The sequence below is a fragment of the Stegostoma tigrinum genome, chromosome 31 (assembly GCF_030684315.1).
Source record: "Stegostoma tigrinum isolate sSteTig4 chromosome 31, sSteTig4.hap1, whole genome shotgun sequence".
NCBI lineage: Eukaryota > Metazoa > Chordata > Chondrichthyes > Orectolobiformes > Stegostomatidae > Stegostoma > Stegostoma tigrinum.
Genome location: NC_081384.1, coordinates 26,234,072 through 26,258,756, shown reverse-complemented (window position 1 = coordinate 26,258,756; position 24,685 = coordinate 26,234,072). Strand labels below are relative to the sequence as shown.

At 40.6% G+C, this 24,685-nt stretch overlaps 1 protein-coding gene across 2 annotated transcripts in view; it reads right to left on the bottom strand.

The window, feature by feature from the left end:
• The window catches only part of spop (speckle type BTB/POZ protein), a 125,990-nt gene that overhangs the window by 66,039 nt on the left and 35,266 nt on the right, over nt 1–24,685 (bottom strand). The window contains exon 2 of one of the 2 annotated variants that reach the window (XM_048560920.2): nt 18,644–18,732. The exons of the other annotated variant lie outside the window; for it this stretch is intronic. The gene's annotated coding sequence lies outside the window, so the exon portion shown is untranslated. The remainder of the gene's footprint in view (nt 1–18,643; nt 18,733–24,685) is intronic. 2 annotated transcript variants of the gene reach the window in all.

The window sequence follows — 24,685 nt, the reverse complement described above, 5'->3', positions numbered from 1 at the left end:
ATAGAGAAGCAAAACTTAGAAATGAGATAAGCCTTGGAAAGCAAGCAAAATTTGTCAAGGTGAAAGTTAACAGTATACTGCCAAACAACTGTTGAATGATGTTCAAGAACAAGGTAAGCAAATCAACAGGGGACAAGTGGAGGAAATATAAAATTTGAGCAATCATGTTACTGCACAAAAGCCCAAATGATTAGAATGTTTATATATAATCATCTACCCATGAATTTTGGTAATGACGAGCAACCTTTAAAAATGATATACACTTGGAGCTCGGCTGTATTGATAACTCAAACTCATTTTCCAACAGTGTTGGATGCTGAGGCGTTTGCCTCAACTTTGGACAGCAAGAGCACCAAAGCTTCTGCAACTGCACTCCGGCTTGAAAACCAGAAGTTGCAGTACACCTCAATCGTTTTCCTGAGAGGAGCACACTGATTTTCCTGCTATTGTAATTCTTAAATGTGGCAAGGACTAGTGGTGCGAGAATTTAGTACAGTTGTCCACAACTTGCATGAATGTTCATTTGTAAGGAGCTAAGGTCTCAGAATGTGGGTTTAAGTGAGACCAAGTTGGGCAGAAATACTGACCTTCTTACTTGGAAATCTGTTAACCCAAGCAACCTGCACAGCATGGTGCCTCAATGGTTAGCACTGCTGCCTCACAATGCCTAGGACATGGGTTCAATTTCACCCTGTGGCAACTGTGTGTTTGAGTTTGCACATTCTCCCTTTGTCTGCAGAGGTCTCTTCCAGGTGCTCCAGTTTCCTCCCACACTCCAAGGATGTGGATGTTAGGTGAATTGGCCATACAAAGTTCAGGGTTACAGGGACAAGTTTGTTGGTGGTGGCGGTGGTGGTCGTGAGGGTGAGTGGGGTTGTTTGGGGGGGATTCTCTGAATCTCAACTCTACTAGAGGCAAAAAAAGATAAGCTAGTCCTTTCTGACAAAGGCTACTGTAATAATCCAGGCCAAAACCTCCTGGTTCTTTGGGTCTGAGAATCCAATCTCATCCCAAGTTCTGCTTCCCTCTAACTATTTCTTCAGTCCCACCAACTTTGAAGAAAACATTTGATATGAGGAGAAAATACAAGACCACCCTCACCCTCTGGAGGAGCAGGGGGTGATAAGGATAGAGTAACCAGTTGCCTTTAATATCCATGGGATAAACCCAAGCAGACAGGAAGATTTGTCAAAATCAAGGCCAGAAAAAAAAACTGTCAAGAACACAGTAGTGAAGGAATGATAAAAACTGTCATGCTAACACTCATGGTGGTTTGCATTCTCTCAAAGTCTGATCCAATTGGTTTGTTGCTTTTGTAGTACAATACATTTAGCCTCGAGATATATTCCTTTCAACACCAAGACCACTTTTCAGCTTTTGGCTGTGCCGACCCCATTTACTTTTGCATTTTTTTCTGATATTTTAAGTATCAGTATTCATTTTTGTCAAGGATTTACAAGTATTCTATATCAGTCTACTGCTCTTCCTTCACACTGCAATGACTGACAGGCAGACAGACATCCGTCACTTCCTGTGGCTGGGTACTGGTTTTTCTGGCTTCAGTTTAACCCTCGGCAGAATACACAGCAAACTTCTGTTGCTTTTGGATTTTATCATGTTTTCCAATTTCTGTTATGGAGGCTCTACACCTCCTGAACTGTCTCAGTTTTAAAAATACATTCATTAGCGTACCTCAAATAGCTTACAGGCTTCAAATTCCTTCATTTGCAAACTTGGACAACTGCTCAATGACAATTCATGCAGATTTTACCCATCCAATGTTATTAAAACCACACTGGGCTTCTAAGCTTAACTCCGAACTACACTCTACCATGACCATCTATTTTGCATGGCATCTTTACTATCATTGGTTTAGATATCGTAGCTTTTGTGCTTTTTTCATTTTGTTGCCACTCTGAACCACAAGCTAATTTTTCTCCCCACTTTTCACTACTATTCTCTTTACCATATTCAAGACATTCTACTATTGCTCTACCTGTTATCACTTCTTCACCTTCCAGTACTATCCTCCCAACTATTCCAACTCAAAGTCTGCTTTGCATTCTTGCCAACACTTCAAGCTCTATTTTGCAAACTTAAGCTTACAACTTCCCGCTACCTCTTCCTTGGTTCCTTCAACGGTCTTATCAGGACATTCAGAACTAGTTCATTAGCTGCATTAAGCCCCATCTCATTCATTTCCGCTTTCTCACTCTTGTACCCATTGGCAAAGTTCATTTCCAATCTTATCAAACACATTCCTTCCCACTACTGATCCTGTGGACTTTTTCAGATCAATTCTCAGCAGCATGCTATGCATTCCCTGCTCCTGCACCCCCGCCCAGAATGTCTGTTCTCTTGTCACAAAGTACCCAGCCACAAACCTGTTGTGGTTGATGGTATTGATAGAGCTGGCAGAGGTGATGAAACCTTTCCCCCTTAGCGAAACCTCCCCTGCTGGTTGCACCACCTCACCCATTCACCTGGTCATGATCAACTTGGTGGCACTGCGCTTATTTAACACAAGATCATTGTTTGGCATTACCTCTTCTCTTCTGGTACATTTTCCTCCCTTGAGAATCTCTCCTTACTCCACTCACACCACTTTCAAACTAATTTTAGACCATCTTAATTACAGTAAAACTTATCACTGATTTCTTCATTGTTTTTCTCCCGATGGTCCTCACCAAAAGATTTCTTAGCCTTGGTGATTTCAACCTCCATGTCAACTTATCATGTTTTCTCTCTTCTGAGTTCATTGCCCTCTTAATATCAAACTGTACCTCCAAGCTACTTCCCCATAATATTTAGGTTGCTCATTTAGGTTTATTCTTGGCAACAAGCGATCACTAGTCTGCTTCAACCACAGATGAGGCCATTTAAGATCATTTCCTCGTGTGATTTAGCAACACCCGGCCTTATTGCATTCTCGATCCAAAAAAAGCTATTGCCTAATACATTTATAATTCCCCCTTCAAGGTCCAAACTATTTAACCTTTGGACCTCCATTTGTCACAATATTTTTACAGTCACTAATTTATTCAATTGCCACTTTCACCTCCACTTTTGATTAGTGCCTCGTTAAAACCATAATCCTTGTTACCTCCCTCTACCGAGGCCCTAATCTCTTCTCACTTGAAGGGTTGCAGAGTTCTAAAACGGATAATCAATTGGTCTTCCATTGTCAGATTTAAATAAACCACAAAGTATAAATAATGTCATGCTTACATCAGTGAAAACCGTTCATTGTTCCAGAATCATTCTAGAATGCAAAGATTACTCCAGCTTCTTTGCTCTACCACAATCTATCATCTTAAACCCCACCTCTCACACTTGAAAGTAGACTGGCAGCAAAAAGGCCACTGATTTTCATGCACTAAGATTGAAATCATTTTTTCAATTCCCATTTGAAACTTAGTTTGCACTGCAACTGATCCTACCTCTTTCAGAAAGATTAAAATTAAACCTGTCTATTCATAGCATCAGTATCACACTGTATCCCAAAGTGAGCTTCCAACCTGAAATCATGTCATTACTAAGACTACATACTTCCACCACTGGAACGTTATCCAACTTCATCCTGTCTGAGCTCTCACCGAAACCCTCATGCATGACTTCATTACGGCACTTGAAGACTTCACCATTTCAAAGCACTCCCACCAGATGGTTCATATTATGTCATCCATAAACTTGAGGTCAGCCACAACTCAGATGCCAGTGTCTTAAACTTGCAACCAAGTCCTGTTCCCCTGTTCCTTCAGTTACATTGACCTATGTTGCCTCCTGATACCAAAATTCTCATCCTCATTTTCAAATCCCACCATGGTCTCACACCTCCCCACCTCAGTAAATGTACTTCAGCCCCACAATCCTAGATATCTGCATTCATTTCTGGCCTCTTGTACACTTCCAATTATAATTGGACAAGACTAATCCTTAGATGCAAAAGCCCCAATTTCTGGAATTCCATCACTAATCTTACCTAATCTCTACCTCAATTTCCTCTTTTAAAATCACTCCTTAAAGCCTGCTTTGGAATGAGTTTTGATTATATGACACTTTCTCATGCAATTCCATGCCATGCTCTATTTTTTCCAAACTTGGGAAGCACCCTGAAACTTTATTACATTGACTGCACTACATATAACATTGCTCTTATTGTAACGATGTTGGTGAAGAGACCACAAACAAATGTCTAGGTAACCACCACTTACCTTACTCTGCCAATGTGACCTTTTATCACTATTCTCCATCTCTTTTCTCTCAACTAATTTATAACCCAAATCAAAAACGATATCTGACATTTAACATTTTTTTTGCCAATGGTTTTATGTAGAACCTAAAATACATTTTGTATGGAATTAACAGTTCCTTCCCTACTTTAAAAAATGTTCAACTGAGTTAGTCAGACCTACTTTATTTCTAACAAAGCAATTATTCGTTCTTTCTGATTAGGTCATTTGCTCTTGTGCTCAGTTATTATACACTTTAGGGTAGGTTCTTCAATCTGTGGGGCAGTTTCCCTACAACCAAAACTAACAAACCTGTGGTTATCAGATTTAACCCTCCCTTCCTAAGAAGGAGTCACACTCAACTTTCCAGTCTAACTGCAAGATTCTCAAAACAAAAAAGAGAGGAGAATGAAGGATTATCAGCAGATCTGCAATTTCTTAATCTACTTCCTTTAATATCCGGCAGTAGGTATCATGAAACCTTGGAGATTTATTTCTTCCTTCTTAGGCCCATTATTTTTATAAAGTCATGCTGACTGCATTAAGTTCCTGCTCTGATGTATTTTTAGAGTTCCATCTATCTTGCGTACTATACCCGCTAAGTAACCTGATGCAAAATATTTAATAACACTTCCATTAATCTGTTAAATGATTACATCAAAATTGTGCATTAGGGTAAAACACAATATAAAATGTGGATTAAGATTTTGAACCTGAATATTAATTTCTGCCTTCCCAATTCAGACTGTATAAACTGATTCTAGGAAGTCAAAGATAGTATCATTTACAGCTGTTTGAATAGATGAAGGAATCTCTTTTACTCTCCACCCTCACCACCAAATGAATTAAGTGTGTGTGTTGGGGGCAGAAAAGTGTCAATCATATATAGTGGAGCACAAATTATTGGAGTCAACCATCTTAACCCTGGACATCACTACATCTTCAGCTACTTCAATGCCATACTCTGCATAAGTTAAGAAGTGATGAGGTTAACTGAAGACTGCACAACATTCAACATCGTTCACAACAACTCAGACGCCGATAAAGCTTGCGTGCATATTCTGTAAAATCTAGGCAACATCGAAGCTGGAGCTGGTAACACTTGGATCACACAGGTGCTAGGCAATAACCATCTTCAACAAGATAATCTAACAGTCACCTCTGCAGTAAGTGGCATTATCATCACCGAATCTCCAACTTGCACAATTCTGGAGTCACTATTCACAAGAACTGAACTGGTTCAGCCACAAAAACAATGACTAGTGGAACAGATAAAAGTTTGAAATTCTGAGGCATCATCGCCTCTCTCCTCAAGTTGCATACACCACATACAGAACACAAGTCAGGCCTGTGATCCAATTATATCAGAGTGCAGTTCCAATAAGAAACTCAATACCACAAAGCAGCCCACTGATTCACACCCAGCCCACCTGCACACAGGTGCATCTTGTGTGCACCATGTGCATTTCATCCTCAAGCGATAGGGGAAGTGACTTATCACATAACAAAAATCATGGGTACTGTTCATACATAACTCTGCTATGTAGAGCAAAGGACCATGCAATCAGACCAGACAAGTCACATGAAGAAACAAAAAGATGGGGTCTGGCGTTGTGAGTACATAAATCCTCAGATCCTGAATTAGCAGGTAGCAAGGATAACATGTAACTGCAGCACCTCAACGAGATTGCCTTCCAGAACATTCCAAACTCATGACTTCTACGGCGTAGGAAGACAAAAGCAGAGGTGCTTGAGAATGCCACCATCGACGAGCTGCCTGCCAAGCCCGCACCATCCTGAAGTGGAATGATACAACCTTTCACAGAAGCTGGGTCCCTACCTGAACCTGCCTTCCCCACAGCATTGAGTGTACCTACAGCAGATTGACTATAGCTGTTCTAGATGATCGTTCACCACTACCATCTCAGGTGCTCGTAGAGATGGGTAATAAATGATGGTCTTGCTAGAAACAACGAAAAAGACCAAGAAAGCATGCACAATGAGCAAGACAGCTAGACTGCCAGCTCAACAAAATAAGGTCAACGTAAAAACAATATTTCTCTGAGCCTTAGAAGCCCATGCACACAAAACAAGGCCCTCTCCATACACAGAAATACCCTCACACCTCCCGTTCCAAAACAACGTTGCAGTCTTCCAGATCCAGAAACTTCAAAGAGCTCAAAGTTCAAAGCTTGCGTACGATTGGAAAAGAAAATATGAACTATCAAGAACTTTGTAGATGTGTTCAAAGGACAGCATGAGCTGCTTCTTGAATTTCCTCACTGCATTAGTCAAAAAAATTCACATTGTAGGAAGCTGAGACAGAATGAATGAACTCAAAAATAATTCCACTCCTAAACAGGCTGGAAAAGTAAAGCATTACCAGTTTCTCTGTTGGTGCATGCAAGGTGGCAACGTTTGTCCCATACACTGAAAGAACATGAAATGATCACATACATCTATACTGCATCTTGTTATGCTCATGGTTACTGAATAATGCAATTTTGATAAAATTGAAAAATGCTCTGGAATGCAGAGCAGTTCACATGCTACCAAGCTGACAACGTACAATGCAGAATAAACAGAACACTGAAGAAAATCAACATCCATGGAGAGAGAAACAGTGCCTTCTTTTCTATATCTGTCAGACCTACTGAGTTTCGCCAACATCCACAGTATTTTCCTTTTATTCAAATATGAAATGCAGGGTATCAGATCTCTGAACAATCTCCATCTCTTGTGATGCAGTAAGGACACTAGGCGCATGTTGCAACCTTAATCTAATCCTTCTCTATTTCAGCAGGCTGACTTCAAACAAGCAGTGTTATAGGCTGCAAATGTCTATCTCCGTCAACATATTTCGAGAAATACGGGCAACTGCACATGACAGGGGAATCTGTGATTTCACAAGACTGGTTCAATTCTCAGCAAGCCATTTAATACTGATTTAAGCAGATGATTAAATAGCGAGTTTTGAGAAGATTTGTAGCTCAGGTTGAGGTTCTGGATGTGAGTTTGCTCGCTGAGCTGGAAGGTTCGTTTTCAGACGTTTCGTCACCATTCTAGGTAACATCAGTGAGCCTCTGGTGAAGCGCTGGTGTTACGTTCTGCTTTCTATTATCTGTTTAGGTTTCCTTGGGTTGGTGATGTCATTTCCTGTTCTTTTTCTCAGAGGATGGTAGATAGGCTCCAAATCAATGTGTTTGCTGATGAAGTTCCGGTTGGAATGCCATGCTTCTAGGAATTCTCGTGTGTCCTCCTGTTTGGCTTGTCCTAGGATGGATGTGTTGCCCCAATCAAAGTGGTGTCCTTCCTCATCCGTATGTAAGGATACTAGTGATAGTGGATCATGTCTTTTTGTGACTAGTTGATGTTCGTGTATCCTGGTGGCTAGCTTTCTGCCTGTTTGTCACAGTTCTTGCAAGGTATTTTGTAAATGACATTCGTTTTGCTTGTTGTCTGTATAGGGTCTTTTAAGTTCATTAGCTGCTGTTTTAGTGTGTTGGTGGGTTTGTGGGCTACCATGATGCCAAGAGGTCTGAGTAGTCTGGCAGTCGTTTCCGAAATGACATTACCAACCCAAGGAAATGTAAACAGATAAATAGAAAGCGGGGCATAACACCAGCGCTTCACCAGAGGCTCACTGATGTTACCTAGAATGGTGATGAAACGTCTGAAAACGAACCTTCCAGCTCAGCGAGCAAACTCACATCCAGATGATTAAATCTTTGAAAAATTAATTCCTTTTAAACGGACAGAAACAAGATTTCCTACCCCTACCCAGTCAGAACCTCTCATTGTCTTGTATTTCTGCAGTCTAAATATATCTTATTTGCCTCACATGTGAAAGATTTCTCCTACAAAACTAGAACTCATTTTAAACAAAACTCTAAGAAAAAGTAATTTAGACTTGAATGCAATGCTCTGCAAGAAGAATTAGGCCTAGACTATTTACCAAATGAATAATAGTCGGCCTTGTGTAAAAGTCACGTTTTTTTTTTAAAATAGTCAAAATAATCCAAACTCATTCTTTACTGACCATTCGCTGGTCATTGAAGTCAAACTTGTCCTGGTGCTGTTTGGCTTATATTCATGTACATCAACATGCGCTCAGTTTTATCACTTCAAATGGTGTGTGTTAGAACAAAACAAAACGAAAACAGCACTGGAATAGACCCTTCAGCCCACAATGCTGGACATAATGCTAAACTACACTAATCCCTTCTGCCTGCCTTTGGTCTCTATCACTCATTCCTAGCATATTCATGCGCTTATCTCAAGGTCTTCTGAACACCACTATCACATCTGCCTCTATTACCAGTCCTGGCAGCACGTTCCAGACTCCGACCACTCTCTCTAATGGACACTTGCCCCAACATCTCCTTTGAACTGTGCCCTCTCACTACAAATGCATGTCCCCTAGTTTGAGATATTGCAACCCTGGGAAAACGATTCTGACTGTCAACCCTACGCACACGCCTCAAATTTTTCAGACTTCCAGCAAGTCTCTCCTCAGCCTCCACCGCTCCAGAGAAAACAATCAAGTTTTTCTAGAATCACCTTATAGGTCATATCCTCTAAGCCAGGCAACACCCTTGATAGCCTCTTCTGAAAACTCTCCAAGGCCTCTGCGTCATTCCTGTAATGTGATGACCTGAACTAACCACAATACTTTAAATGTGGCATAACCAAAGACTTATAAAGCTGCACATGACATCCTGACTCTTGTCCTCAATTCTCCGCTGAGCAATAAAAGCAAACATGCCATACGCCTTCTTTACCACCTTATCTACTTGCGTAGCTACCTGCTTATCCACTTTCAGGGAGCTATGGGCTTGAACCTGAAGATCCCTCTGTACATCAATGCTGCTCAGGGTCCTGCCGAAAGATGTCACCCGAGGATGCAGCAGTGCTCTGCAAGCTTGTGATTTCAAATAAACCTGCTGGACTATAATCTGATGTCACAAGGCTTCTGAACATGACACATGGCACTGAAATACATCAGCAGGTACACAGCTCAGTTCACAAATAAAAGTTGTTGAGATACAGAGCAGACATAATTCTACATCACCTCAAGCATTGAAGAAAGCACAGACAGTTACCTGTAGCTTAAGTAAATTAGGTAAGCAGAGCAAAGGCTACTGTATGGCCACATTTAGAAAGTGAAATTGTGAAGTATGTCCACTGTAATCACCAGAATCGACTTTCAGTTTCTCACCTTCAAACAAGCAAGTTATGCACTGTGAAGTACAACACCAGCCCTGGGTGACACACCAGGTCTACAACAGAGACCAAAATTTCATGATGTCTCCCAAAAGAACTTTGATGATGGCTTATCGGATTTCAGCAGCTTATAATGAGACAAAGGAATGGACACAGACTGGCCTTTTTTTTGGGGGGGGTGTGGGAAGGAGAGGGGAGGCTCATGAATTTTGACATGCCAGTCAAATGGGGAGGAAATTCTATGGCAATGATAAGGTAGGAGAGAAAACTGTAATGAAGACAAGCTATGAGTGGAGTAGATTTGTAATCATGCTGTCATCTGTGCCTGATGGGACAAAGCTTAAGCCAATGCTGATATTCAAGAGAAAAGAGAATATCCCAAAGCAGCAATTCCCAAGAGGAGTTTTGTTTACTTTCACAAAAGGGACGGAAAGCCAAAAAACCCAACGGGAGGATGACAGGAAGGACAGAAAATACAGTTCAGTAATGTTGCATTTACCATACAGGAAAGAAACAAATAAAGTCTTAGATACAGAAAAATAAAAAAGGAGTGTGCCATTTGGTCCTTCAAGCCCACTCTTCCATTCAAAGTCATGGCTGATCATCCAATTCAGTACCAACTTTCTCCCATATCCTTTGATTCCTTTAGCACCAGGAACCATCTAACTCCTTGACAACAGCCAATGCTTTGGTCTCGTGTTTTCTGTGGCAGAGAATTCTACAGGCTCATCACTCTCTGGGTGAAGTAATTTTTCCTTAGCTCAGTTCTAAATGCTCCATCCCATATTCTTAAGGTGAGATTCTGGACTCCATGGTCAACTGGGGACATGCTTCCTGCATTTACCTTGTCTGGAACTGTTAGAATTGTATAACTTTCTATGAGATCCCCCCTCAGTTATCTTAACTGCAGCAAATACAGTCCTAATGATCCAGCCTCTTCACAGTCAGTCTTGCCATCTTAAGAATCGGTCCGGTAAACCATTATTGCGTTCCCTCCAGAACTAGAGCATCTTTCCTCAAGTGAGCATGCCAAAAATACACACAATATACCAGGAGCAGTCTCAAGGGCCTGTGCAATATTCACATCTGGGACATTGAGGATCACACCTTGTCAAGGTTGTTCCTGAAGTTAGATTTCAAAAGTGCAATATGGCAACTTTGTTCAACCATGGGATATCTGTCTGCCATTCAAGGATATCAGGAGAAAACTGTGGAAAGACTAGATGAGTAGAAGACAGGAAATTCACCAAAAGGTGGCAGCATGCAAACTCCAACACTGCAACTCTGTCCAAATCCTGGGATGTTTGGGATTAAATCAGAATGGAGATTGCCAAATATTTCAAGGAAACTGAGCTATCCAAAGGCAGTTCAGCTTTCATAGATTGATAAAGCACAGAAAAGGCCCTTTGGTCCATCGAGTCTACACCAATAACTACCACTAGAGGTGTGTCAATCTCAACTTCCTGCACTTGGCCCCTATTCCTTATGGTTATGATATCTCAAGTGCTCATCCTTTTTATCTAAAAAAAGGGTTCTAAGGTTTCCAGCCTCCATTACCTTCCCAGGTCATGTATTCTAGATTCCCAACACCTCCTGAATGAGAAAGTAGTTTTTCCCTGAAATTCCCTCAGGACCTCCTGCCCCTTAGTAATTGGCCCCTCAACCAGGGGGAACAGTGCTCTCTATTCACCTTGTCCATACTCCTCAAATCTTATACACCTCAATCATGTTCCCCCCTCAGTCTCCTCTGCTCTAAAGAAAACAATCCAAGTCTCCCTGTGTCTGCGTGGGTTTTCTCCGGGTGCTCCGGTTTCCTCCCACTGTCCAAAGATGTGCAGGCTAGGTGGATTGGCTATGCTAAATTGCCCATCGTGTTCAGGGGTGTGTGGGTTATAGGGGGATGGGTGTGGGTCGGATGCTCCAAGAGGCGGTGTGGGCTTGTTGGGCTGAAGGGCCTGTTTCCACGTAGGGAATCTAATCTAATCTGGCTAGTATCTCCCCACAGCTCAATTTCTCCATCCCTGGCAACATCCTGGTGAACATTCTCTATACTCCCTCTAGTGCTATCACATTGTTCTTGTAGTGAGTTGACCAAAACTGCACGTTTTACAGCTGTGGCCTGACCACTCTAAAACTCCAACATTACCACTTTGTTCTTATAAAGTATGCCACAACTGATGAAAGTAAGTGTCTATTATGCTTTTTCAACAATTCTATTCATGTGTGCGACCAACTTTAGGGACCTGCGCGTTATTGTGCCAAGACCCTTCCGTTCTTCCAAGCTACCCAGTCTCCCACCATTCATTAGACACTTCATTATCTTGTTGTTGCTTCAAAAGTGCATCACCGCTCACTCATTAGGGCTAAATACTATCTGCCACTGGTCTGCCCATCTGACCAATCCATCTGTATCTTTCTGTAACCCAAAACCATCTTCTTTGCGAGAAAGCCACTCTACCAATCTTGGTATTTAACTCACTGCCACATCTCTTCAAGGTATGCCCACCGTCAAGTTCGACTCCTCCCTCTGGCAAGTTCTAAGGGGCACCAGCACCAAAAAGTTAACTTATTTTTCTTCACAGAAGCTGCCATACCTGCTCAGCTTTTCCAGCACCACCTGCTTTTGTTCCTACCAAGCTTGGTGTCACCCGCAAATTTGCTTAACATTCACGTATATAACAAACAACAAGGGTTCCAGCACTGATCGTTGTGGTACGCCACTGGACACTAGCTTCCAATCACTTGAACAACTTTCTACCACTACCCTGCGAGTTTATTACCAAGCCATTTTCTGATCCATCTCACAAAGTTTCCGTCAATTCCATGTGGTTTAACCTTCTTGGTCAGATTCCCATGTGAGACATGGTCAAAAACTTTGCTAAAATCCATATAAACTACATCAACTGAACTTCCCTCATCCACACAGTCACGTTTTCAGAAAATTCTAACAAGTTTCTTAGGCATGAACTCCTTCTGAAAAAGCCACGCTAACTATCCCCATTTAACCAATCTTTAAGTGGGTATTAATTCGCTTCTTCAGAAATTTTCTCCAATGGTTTCCCTACCACTGATGCAAGACTCACTGGCCTGTCATTTCCTGATTAAGCTCTATCATCCTTCTTGAAAACTGGAACCACACTGGCCATTGTCCAGTCCTCCAGCACTTCCTCCATTCCCATAGGGGAATTAAAAATGTGCGTCAGAGCCCTTGCAATTTCCTGTCTCACCACCCACTGCAGCCTGGGATGTAATTCATCCGGGCCAGAGATTCAATCTGTTTATAAGGTTGACAGAGGCTTCAATTCCTCCCCATTTCCTAAGTCAAACAGTGCAAGTTTCTCACAGTCCCTTTTCCTACATTCTGTACCTACATGCTCCTTTTTCAGAGAATGAAGACCAAAGAAAAATATTCGTTTAACATCCTTCCAATATCCTGCACTTCATAGTTTGCCGCCTTGGTGCAATGGCCAGTGTGGTTCCAGTTTTCAAGAAGGATGATGGAACTCAATCAGGAAATGACAGGCCAGTGAGTCTTGCATTGGTGGTAGGGAAACTATTGGAGAAAATTTCTGAAGAAGCAAATGGGCCCTACTCTTTCCCTTGTTAACTACTTCTCTTCAATCTATTTATAAAATATCCTAGGATCCTCACTAATCCTCTTTGCAAATCATTTTTCATTTACACTTCTAGCATCAAAGACCATCCAAGCTTGTCTTACTCTCTTGACACTCAATATAGCTGAACTCAATGACTTGCTTACATTGCTATGGCATGATGCATCTGTTTCATTGAGGTTGTTATGATGGAGGAATGGACAAACTCCTCTGATAATTACCAAAACACAAGCCCCAATCTGCAATGACACAATTAGAGGTTCCCTTCCAATAATTATCTCCGAAACACCCAGAAAAGCCCGCCTTTCACCTTGTAATCTGTAAAAGAATGGCTAAAAGAAAGAAAAGCCCCGATTTCTGCTTTGTAAACAACAAGAGGCAATTTATTTGTGTAACCATAGTAATCAACAAATTAAACAGATACCAACAAACTGAATAGTTTCCCCCCAAGTGCACTAACTATTTAAACAGCATTTCAGTTAGGAAGTAAAGACAAGTCCCACTAATATAAACCTAATTAATAAGGAATAAATTATAACTGAGTCTGTGAACTTGGAGAGATTGTCTTCTGGAGTGTTCTGTCATCTCCAGTCTCTTCACAAACACCTTCCTTCCACTAATTCTGCTGTCAAGGATGTTTACCTCTCTAATTTCTTCAATGAGGACTTCGAGCAAAATTACCATGGTGCGTTTGAGTAATTAGATGGGCTTTCTCTGAAAGCTAACTCTGGCAGGTGGCAGTTGTCTCTCCCCAATGTGCCAAATGCACTCGTCTTATATACCCGTAATGACAATCAAATTTTTAAAATATGATTGGTTTCAGGTTGTCAACACTATCAGATTTAAATTTAATTGACTTTTGATGTTTAGATGGTTTGTTTAAATTAATTGGTCAAATCCAAAACTTATTGTCTTTGAAAAAATTGTGTTTGGCTGTTCTGTACAAAATGTTTCTATTCCGGCACTTTCTGTGTACTTGCATTTATAAACTTCCAAGCATAGACAAAGCTCAAGCTCTTAAAGGAACCACAGCACTCTTCCCCAAAATCAATTTTACCAACAAATTCTAACTTTGTGCCTTCCAGTTCATGAACACTCAACTCAAATTCGTAACACTATTCTATGACTCTTCCCTCACCAGACTAGTTTAAACCCCTCTCAACAGCACTAATAAACCTGCCCCAAAGGACGCTGGTCTCAGTGTGGTTCAGGTGCGCACCGTCCCATGTTCCCGAAAAATGGTCCCAGTAATCTAGAAACCCACAATCCTCCCTCCTGTGCCATGCATTCATCTGCCCTAATTTCCTATTTCTACACTAGCTAGAAAACTTGATGGAAAAAAGAATCTTTATGGAAATGATATGGTCAATAATGGTATGTTTGCTAATGAATTACACTACAAATCAAGGAGATCGGAATCAGTTATTTGGTTCTAAGGTCAAGGATTTTCATACACATTCTGTTCGTGTTCTGCTGCTAATCAGTATTCTGAAAACCACAATGTATCTCTGAAATTGTGTAAATTGGCTTTTGGTTTTCGTTTGAGAAACTTAGTTTGTTGCTGAACTAAAGCAATCCTCACAGGTTATTATTTTATAAATTACAATTTAAGAATGAAAATTTTTGACTTTTGAGGTCAGGGTTAGGAAGAACCGTCTCTGGCCATTTTGCCATAGCGACATGAGAGGAGAAGAAATTTCAACTCATTGAAAATATTGCTCATGTACAAACAGATTACCTCGTTTTTGACTGCAAATCCGAAAAAAATATCATTTTTTACATGAGTATAAACAGTAATTTTGCCATGGCTTCACACTGCTCACTTTCAGAATCAGACACATAGCACAAACCTCTTAAAACCTATTTACTGCCATGACATTTAAAGGAGCGTTTGCTTTTCTTAAAAAAGTTAAAGCTTTTAATTGGTTTCAATATGATCTGCAAACACTTACTTGACCTCTGAACCAAGGTGAAGTAGTTAACAAGCCAAGTTAGCTTTCCAAAAAGTGAAACAGAGTGTTCTAATAATTAGCAATAGGTTTGAAACTAAGCAGGACTTTGTCCATGTCAAGTTTGTAATAGTACAGATGACTGTTAAGATGCGATCAACAATAAGATGACATATTAGTGTACTTTAGGAAAGTTATGCTTCATTGCAGTTCTTCCTGTCAGTGATCTCATTTTTTTTAAATCAACTGTCCTTTGTGTTGCTTCCTCTGCAATAATTCTAGACTGCATCTGATTCTCTCCAATTTACTTCAGAAGATAGTATTACCAACAAACCACTAATCAGGTCAAATACTGAATTAATTGACAAGATTGTGGAATTAAATAGTAGGGTCAAAATGAACATCAAATGTGTCAAATGACAACAGAAGGTTTTTTTCAAAAATTTACAATCTGCTCTACTTGTAATTAATGTACAGTTGGCTAGTCAAAAGGTTAGTGCATATCCCAGGGCTATCTTTTCTCAGGGACAATTGATAATTGAAATCTTTCTCCAAGGCTAAGATTCCAATATCGTTCTCATCCCGCCCCACCCCTGCTTCACGATGACTGAGCTGCACTTATTGATGAAGTCTGCCTGTTGCTTATTCGTCTACAGCAACAAGAACCCACCTTTGTTTCACCTTTTGCCAGTTGAATAACCGATGGCTCCTAATTTGCATTGAATGCAATTGAAGTTACTTTCCACCAAGCACAGTACCTCAATGTATCTTCGGCAATATAGTTACCAATACACTAGACTGACAAATATTGCACAACACAATGCTTCTTGCTCACTCAAAGGTCATGGTAAAACTTTGTGCATCTTAAACATTCCTGATAATGACACCAGAAATGCTAGATTAAATGTGCACTTGACAAACATTTAATTCCAACTGCTTTGTATTCATCTCGCCTACATTTAAAACTTCTATTTATTTCCACTTGTCAGTAAATAGACCAGTGCAGACTGACCACACAAGATTTGAAAATGCAGTAGTAACAAACGAAAACCAGGAGAATGCCACCCAGTTGAGCCTTGCTCCACGACACGGTTGATAAATACCTTAACTCAATTTACTCCATACCCCTAATATTACCAAATAATCTATCAATCACGGTTTTGAAACATTCAATCGATCCAGCACCCGTGCATTTTTGGGGACAGAGTTCCATATTTGCACAACCCTTTGAAGCAGTGTGTCCCAAGCCTTCTCTAAAAGTCCAAGCCATAATCTTAAAATAGTCATCATATCTCATCAATTTAATCATTTTCACCACCTCAACTAAAACTCAATTCTCTCAACACAGGATTGCAAACCAATTTTTACATAATTTGTCCTTGCATTTTTTTTAAAGCTTTGGTACTATTCTAGTGAATTGACAGTAATCACCATTGAAGGAAAAATATCTTTGAGCTTTGGAACCAAAAACAAACTCCGGATGCAGCCTATCCAAGTCCCAGTAAAATTCTCTACTTGTGTTCCAAACCCTTGAAATAAGCAGCAAGAGGCTATTAGAATTTTTGATACTACTTAAGATTTTGCTAAGATGTAATCTAACAACTGTTGTTATATACTGAATTGCATGAAATATTGCTTAGGTACAACTTGTTTAGAGAAAGAAAGAGGTGAGTCAACTTAGATCACTAAGTGAAATAAAGAGGAGAGAGAAAAAGGGATTTATTTTTAATCCTTCCTCCCCAACAAAATAGAACAATGAAGATTTGTTTTTAAAATTTAATTAAAAAATTCTAAAATCACTAAGAACAATTTATCAGATGAAGGACCGACTTCCACAACATTACTTTTTCAGGCCAGGATAATAAATTAACAGGTTTTTTTTAAAAAAGGAGTACTAGTCCGAAATGGCAATAGCAGGATTCATTCTCAGTAGTGGCACAGATGTGGCAATTCTTTGACACCTGTAGGCAGATTGCCAGTTAGTTTTTTTTGAACCAAGCTAATGCCAAAACAATGCAAATCATTCAGGGGTTTTGGGATGTCAAACCTCAAAAACATTATCTGTCAATGAGGATCACTGACTTCGTAGCAAATTTCAACTCAGAAGAATTTATCACAACTTGCTGTTTTATGAAGCTACACTGGCGGTGGTCAAAAACTTGACCAGGTTTTTCCAATTTCTTGGCTGATTTTTTTGAGTCACATTGAATAAAACATGTTAACATTCAGCACGTGGTTTCAGAGTAGCAGAATGCTGGAAGTGCTTACGTATCTGCTAAGTGGATAACTACAGGAAAAAGGAAACAGGAGGCAAACGTAGTTTAAATTTCCAACATTAATCTGTGGCACCTTGTGTACCAAGAATAGCGCCAAATAAAGAGACATCCATCTGCATACTCGACAGCACAGATCAAGGTGAATTTTCGGAGGTTTTTTTATACAAGAATCATGATTGACAGATCAAATAACCAATACACAACCCAACTATGAATACATGGGTATAATCAACCCATCAGGTTGGTATTTAAAAGCACAAATGCAACCTATATACATTGTGTATTTCATAAATCACATAAATAGAATGAGAGATAATGGGAACTGCAGATGCTGGAGAATCCAAGATAACAAAGTGTGAAGCTGGATGAACACAGCAGGCCAAGCAGCATCTCAGGAGCACAAAAGCTGACGTTTCAGGCCTAGACCCTTCTTCAGAGAGGGGGTTGGGGAGAGGGTACTGAAATAAATAGGGAGGGAGGGGAAGGCGGACCGAAGATGGATGGAGAAGATCAGTGGAGAGGAGTGTATAGGTTGGAGGGGGGGGGAGGGGGGGGGGTGTGTGTGTGTGTGGGTGGGGGGAGAAGAGGTCAGTCCAGGGAGGACGGACAGGTCAAGGAGGCGGGAGGAGGTCAGTAGGTAGAAAAGAGAGGTGCGGCTAGAGGATAGGTGAGAGGAAGAACAGGTTAGGGAGGCGGGGACAAGCTAGGTTGGTTTGGGGATGCAGCGGAGGGAGCGGACAAGCTGGGCTGGTTTTGGGATGCAGTGGGGGAGGGGGAGATTTTAAAGCTTGTGAAGTCCACATTGATACCATTGGGCTGCAGGGTTCCCAAGTGGAACAAATGGAATATAAGTTGCTGTTCCTGCAACCTTCAGGTGGCATCATCGTGGCACGGCAGGAGGCCCATGATAGACATGCCATCTAAGGAATGGGAGGGGGAGTTAAAATGGTTCGCGACTGGGAGGTGTGGTTGTTTATTGCAGACCGAGTGGAGGTGTTCTGCAAAGTGGTCACCAAGCCTCCGCTTGGTTTCCCCAGTGTAGAGGAGCCACACCGGGTACAGTGGATACTCCTTGCGCTGTCCGTCCTCCCCGGACTGACCTATCCCCTCCCCACCTATACGCTCCTCTCCACCTATCTTCTCCTCTATCCATCTTCGGTCCGCCTCCCCCTCTCTCCCTATTTATTTCAGAACCCTCTCCCCACACCCCTCTCTGAAGAAGGGTCTAGGCCCAAAACGTCAGCTTTTGTGCTCCCGAGATGCTGCCTGGCCTGCTGTGTTCATCCAGCTTCACACTTTGTTATCTTAAATAGAATGAGATACTTCTTTAACAGTGCAATAAAACTCACCTTTCTTGATTTATCACAATGTCTGTACTTTGACTACAATGGTGTGCTGTGGGAAACCTTTTAATCGCAAAGTTCAGTTATAACCATACCTGTAAAAAAAAATTGGGAGTTGCTAAAAGCTTGCCTCATTTTATTTTTATTTATTCAGAGCAGTGTTTCCACTTCACTTTTAAAATAGAATTAGAAATTTTGCATTAGTTACCCTAGATATCAACTTGACAATATTTAGTAAGCACAGAAGTTCACTGGAGGAGAAAAATTATCCTTAACATGGTTTCTTCTCCTTCTTGGTCACAAAACCATCTGTAACCAAAAATCGACAAAGATCCAACCACAAGTCTTTCACGGCTACTTTGAAAGCAGCCACCAACAAAACCCTAAATGGGTCAGCTTTAGGTTAGATCTTTCCCTCAGACTTCCTTCCCTTTCTTTTGCTCAAACAAAAGCACAAAAAGTGACTCAACCCCAATATCAGTAACTGCTTAGATCAGTGTGTCCCAGAAAATGCAAATTGAACAAGTGAAGGTCTTAGGGACAATTCTACTGTGCCATATCTCTGGTTGAGAAGACCCAGGTTGAAACCTCACTTGCTCCAGAGATGAGTCATTAATATGTTTGAGCAAGTTAATTAAAAATATCTACATCTGAAAGGCAGGGTAAATATCTTTACAAATATAAGGTGCGCTGTATTTGAACAAATTTCAAACCTGAGATTTATGTATGTTCGAATCGCAAATCTCACATTTTAAAAACCCAGAGAAGTACCCAACATTCAACACTTCCAATACCCAAGATAAGAAATCTGTAATTTAAGGCAAACTACCAAACTGAAGAAATTGTCATTACATCTGCCTTGTGCAATCTAAGGACAAAATTCTACAGTGAGGCAAGAATTTATCTTTAAGACAGAAGATGCTTCTTCTTGCTCTGTTGTTCTTTAAAGTCGTGACAGAAGGGAAACAAAGGTAGCCCAGGTAATTACAGGCCAGTGAGCCTAGCGTTAGTTTGTGGAAAGCTGTTGAAGATACTGAGAGATGAGATTTATTCATATTTGGAAGCAAATGTAGTGTTAGCAAGAGGCAGCATGGGTTTCTGGAGGCAAGGTTATGTCTTGACAACTTGATTGAGTTTTTTTGAGGTGGTAAGAAATAATTGAGGAGGGAAAAGGCAGTGGATGTTGTTGATACCAACTTTAGTGTTATGGGATCCAGGGTGATCTGGCTGGATGGATTCAAAACTGACTTGGTCATAGAATACTGAGTAGCAGTGGAAGGGTGCTTTTCAGAATGGAGATCAGTAACTAGCAGTGTTCCACAGGGATCAGCGCTAGGACCTTTGTATTTAATATACATAAATGATCTGGGTGAAAATGTAGTGGTCAGATAAGTAAGTTTGCTGATGACAGCAAACTTAATAGAGTTGCATATAGTGAGGAGGATTGTCATAGGAAACAGCTGGTTACAGGCATATCGCAGATTGAGTTTAATCCAGACAAACGCAAGGTGACACATTTTGGAAGATCAACTCTAGGCGTTTGACAATAAATGGCAGAAACGTCAGCAGCACTGACCCGGGGGGGGGGGGGGGGGGGGGGCGGTCTGGGCATGCAGGTTCACAGATCCTGAAATTGGCAACACAGGTGGATAAAGGTGGTCAAGAAGACAGGCTTGCCTTCAAATCAGCCAGGGCATCAAATATTAAAAGTTAGCAAGTTATGTTAGAACTATATAAAACTTTAGTTGGTCCATATTGCGGGTAGTTCTGGTTGCCACACTACCAGAGGGATGTGGATGCTTTGGAGAAGGTGCAGAGAAGATTTACCAGGATGTTGACTGGTCTTGAGGGCTTTGACTATGAGGAGAGACTGGACAAACTTGGATCGTTTTCACTGAAAAGAGGGAGACCGAGGGGTAACCTGATACAGGTCTACAAAATTTCAAGAAATGTGGATACAGTGGATAATCGGAGGCTTCTCACCAGAGCAGAATGGTCAACTACAATAAGGTTTGAGGTGAGAGGTGGCAAGTTTATGGCAGAAGCACACGAAAAACTTTCCACACGGCCTGCCGAGTGGTGGAAACTGACATTACCAACATTTAAGGTGCATCTTGACTGGTACGCATGGGAGGCAAACTGAAGGATAAAAAGAGTGTATGGGCAATAAATAGTGGGCCTATTTATGGATTAGGGATCAACTCAGCCTTGTCGACCAAAGGGCCTGTTCCTGTGCTGTACTGTATTGACATGTGGTGGTGAACTAGTTACGAGAAAGCTAACAACCCACACACACTACCTGAAGGACCATGAAAAATCAGCACAGGAACAGGCAGTTTCAGAAAGGATCACGGATGTGAAGAATCCAAGCTTTCAACAGTTTCAAACAGGTTTAATGTGCTATTCCTGAGACAACATTCTTGATTAGTTGAGAGAGCAATGTCTTCTCTTTCTTCGGTTTTCATATTGTCCTTGGAGATAGTAGACAGTTCCCTTTGCAAATGTACTACTTCCCATGAGACTTCATTGCAGTGGCCATCACACTCTTTATTACAACTAATCCACAGCTTGCCACTTGTGTCCATCAGGTCCACTACCATTTATACAACACCTCATTTCAGTTCATCATAAATACAGGAAAGGAACAACTTGACCTTGCTTATGTTTATTTTTGGTATCAAGTAACACAACTGCTGGTTGCAATTCAACTGCTATCACAGCAATTTACGTTGATACCTCATGAGCTAAATATGCCCGAGAACCCATCATCTGCGCAATTTCTCAAGAGTTTTAAACTTCAACTTTCAATCATTTCACTGGAGACAACAACTCGGGTCCATCACTGTAGCAGAAACTCCTTAGCACTTTTGCACCAAAATAATTCTTCATGGCTGTGCCTGGACTCAGATTGTATCAGCTATTCAACAAAAACAGATATGTTTTTCTTTAAAACAGCCAAACCTTACCCCATCTCAAATAGGTGTACACAAACCTTCAGTCACTGGATAGCAATTGCTACCTCATATGGAGGAAACCCCTGGTTACAATGCTCAATTCAAATCAGAAAACTAGAAAGACCTTCATACCTTTTTTGGTTTGCACAGCAGCATAACAAAATACCAGGCCACAGTGAAAAGGAGTTAAATTTTGCACTGATAATCAATACAAGGGGGACAAGGCTTCTGGCCATTGTTTGTCTACCAAAGAGATATCCTGATTACTTCCATTCACCTGCTCTTTCCTCAGGGCCCTACAAATTCTAGTGTTCAAATTATCATTATCTTTTGAAATATAACAACTTGGTGCATAATCTTCCATATCCTTGCCAGGACTTTTGCCAATTATCATGAAATTGTACCCCTTTCATTACTATACCTTCCATCACTGGAAACAGTTTCTCCTCAGCTGTTCCATCTAAATTACACAAAACTCCTTTAACCTTCTTTCTCTAAGGAGGACTCTAATCTCCCTATATAACTAATTTCTCCCTCTTGCTATTGTAAAGAATCCCATCTGTACCTCTCCTAGGCCTTGCATTGATTTAGATAGTACTTGAAGCTTTGCTGGTAATTCATAGAAGTTGTACCACATTTCCATATTACCACAAAGTCCCTATTTTTGTACTACATACCTTTATTTCTAAAGCCACAGAGACCGTAGGTTACACGGATTTCCCTCCTTTTAATACAGAAAGGATGGGTAACCAGGTTTCACACTGTTGCAACTGCAGCTCTTCATGGTAGAAAGTGACCCAAATTTTAAAAATTCTTTACATGAACATGATTACAGTGCTCCACAGAACATGCACCACTAACCAAAAGTTAGTAGAAACTTTACTTAGTTAAGATTTCCATGCTATTTCTGTGATTTAAAAAGACTCAGACAATCGAATTTCAAATACTGAGCAACAGATCAAGCTTAAAAAAAGTAGACCGAGTTTACATCCTACAAACTAATACTTCCAGCTTCATTAAAATGCATAGTTTCCAAGTACGATCTGTCATGAATCCCTGTAATTTAAAATAACTTTCTTTTAATACCTGCTTGAAGAAATAAATGACTTTTCATACCTTCCTCTGTATCTACTTTTTTGTCACATGCAAACGCTACAGAAAAATGTGTCATGCCTTATCTGATCCACTTTGCAGAAATCACAGAAGGCCACAGTAACTGCCAATTCATAAAAGAGGCAGGGCCTTAAAGCAAAAACCTTTCCTGACAAACACTGCAGGCCTACCCGTGAAAAGCAAAATTTTAATCCAAACTTTTCAAGGTCAATGATTTGCCAACAAAAAACTGCATCTGTCAGAACAAATCTCCAGAAGCCAATAGGCTAAGAATAGAACTGGGATTTCACTGAGCATGAGGTGAGGCTCATTTCAAGTTTTAATCCACAGTCTTATGACACGAAATATGGTTTCTAAAGCCAATTAAATAAATTGGCCCTTGTTTAAAAGCTAATCAGCTAATAAAGGTGTAATAAAGGCTAATAAATAGAGGTGTACAAAATGATCAAGAGTATACATAGAGTAGACAGCCAGAGACCTTTTCCTAGGTGGAGGTAGCTTTTATGAGGGGGCACAGTTTTAAAGTGAAAGTAGGTAGATATCGGGGAGATGCCAGAGGTAGGTTCGTTACTCAAAGAGTGGGAGGGGCGTGGAACACATTGCCAGAGAGGGTAGTGGAGTGGGCCTCTTCAGGGGCATTTAAGCAGCTATTAGATAGGCACATGGATGATAGCATAAGGTAGCGGTTGAGGTTAGATAGATCTTAGGTTTCAGGTAAAAGTTCAGCACAACATTGTGGGCCGAAGGGCCTGTCCTGTGCTGTGCTATTCTATGTTCTAAAGTAAGGTCCCATGTTTCAGTCAGGAGTTCTGAATGTTCAAAGATTTTCTAAACCGGTAATTCTTTATCTCAGCAAGCGACACTACATCTAGATATTACTGGAGCAACTAACAAACAGATCTTCAGAGGCAGCTATGCCCACACAGACCTCAAAAAAAAGATTACATGCACCACCAACCTGCAGTGAATACCCACAAAAATATTCTTGTAGCAAATTTCCTTGGGAAATGTAAGAGATTTTAGGAAGAGATAACAAGAACTGCAGATGCTGGAGTCAGAAGATAACACAGTGTGGAGTTGGAGGAACACAGCAGGAGGGAAGCAGGAACTTGATGTTTCAAGTCAGGATGCTTTCTTCAGATTTTAGGAAGTTATTTAGAAAATGGTTTGAAAGATCACAATAACTCTAAACGTTGCAGGAAATTAGAAAAGGCGTCATTTGACTAAAACAGTTAATCTGGTTACTACCATTTTTAACATATATAAACTGATATTTGAAGCTGGAGTATTTAGTCATTTATTCTAAAAATGTTAAACACTTAATTTGTGTTCACAGACAAGCATGTATACATAAGGGAAAAAAAATTCGCTTCTACTCCCAAATAGGTTTCTCTTCAAAACATATTGAAATGGCTCATCCCCACTATGCCAGCTCGTAAAGATTTTCCTCAGACCCTGCACAGATGAAATACAAACAGAATCACTGAACCAGGGCTTTACAAACAAAGTTGGAATTTGAGACAAATTTAACTCATTCATGCCATTATTAAAAGCTCATTTTGAAAATAATGGTCATTAATTCATTCCTAATACATTATGATACTTTGGATTCCAAGATTTTTCCAATGTATACTGTATATTTTTCTTTGATTTGGCAGTTGTAGTAACAGCTGGCACATCCTAACACCCTTAGTGAAAATTTAGCATGTTAGAAATACATCTCAGAACCAAATCAAGGGTCCAATCACAATATCCATGTTATAACTCAAAATGTGAAAGGTTACTTCTGCAGATAGGACAGAGCAGAATTCACATCATAGTTCTTTTCATCAACAGGACTTCCCAGGAGGCAAATATGCCCTGAAAAAATGAAACTATGATTTTGATCAATTTCAGAAATCACAAATCACATTACTGTGAGCTTGATAGAATGGATGAGGCCAGAGTGAGAGTGGACATTAGAAGTTCTGCTCCAGCTAAC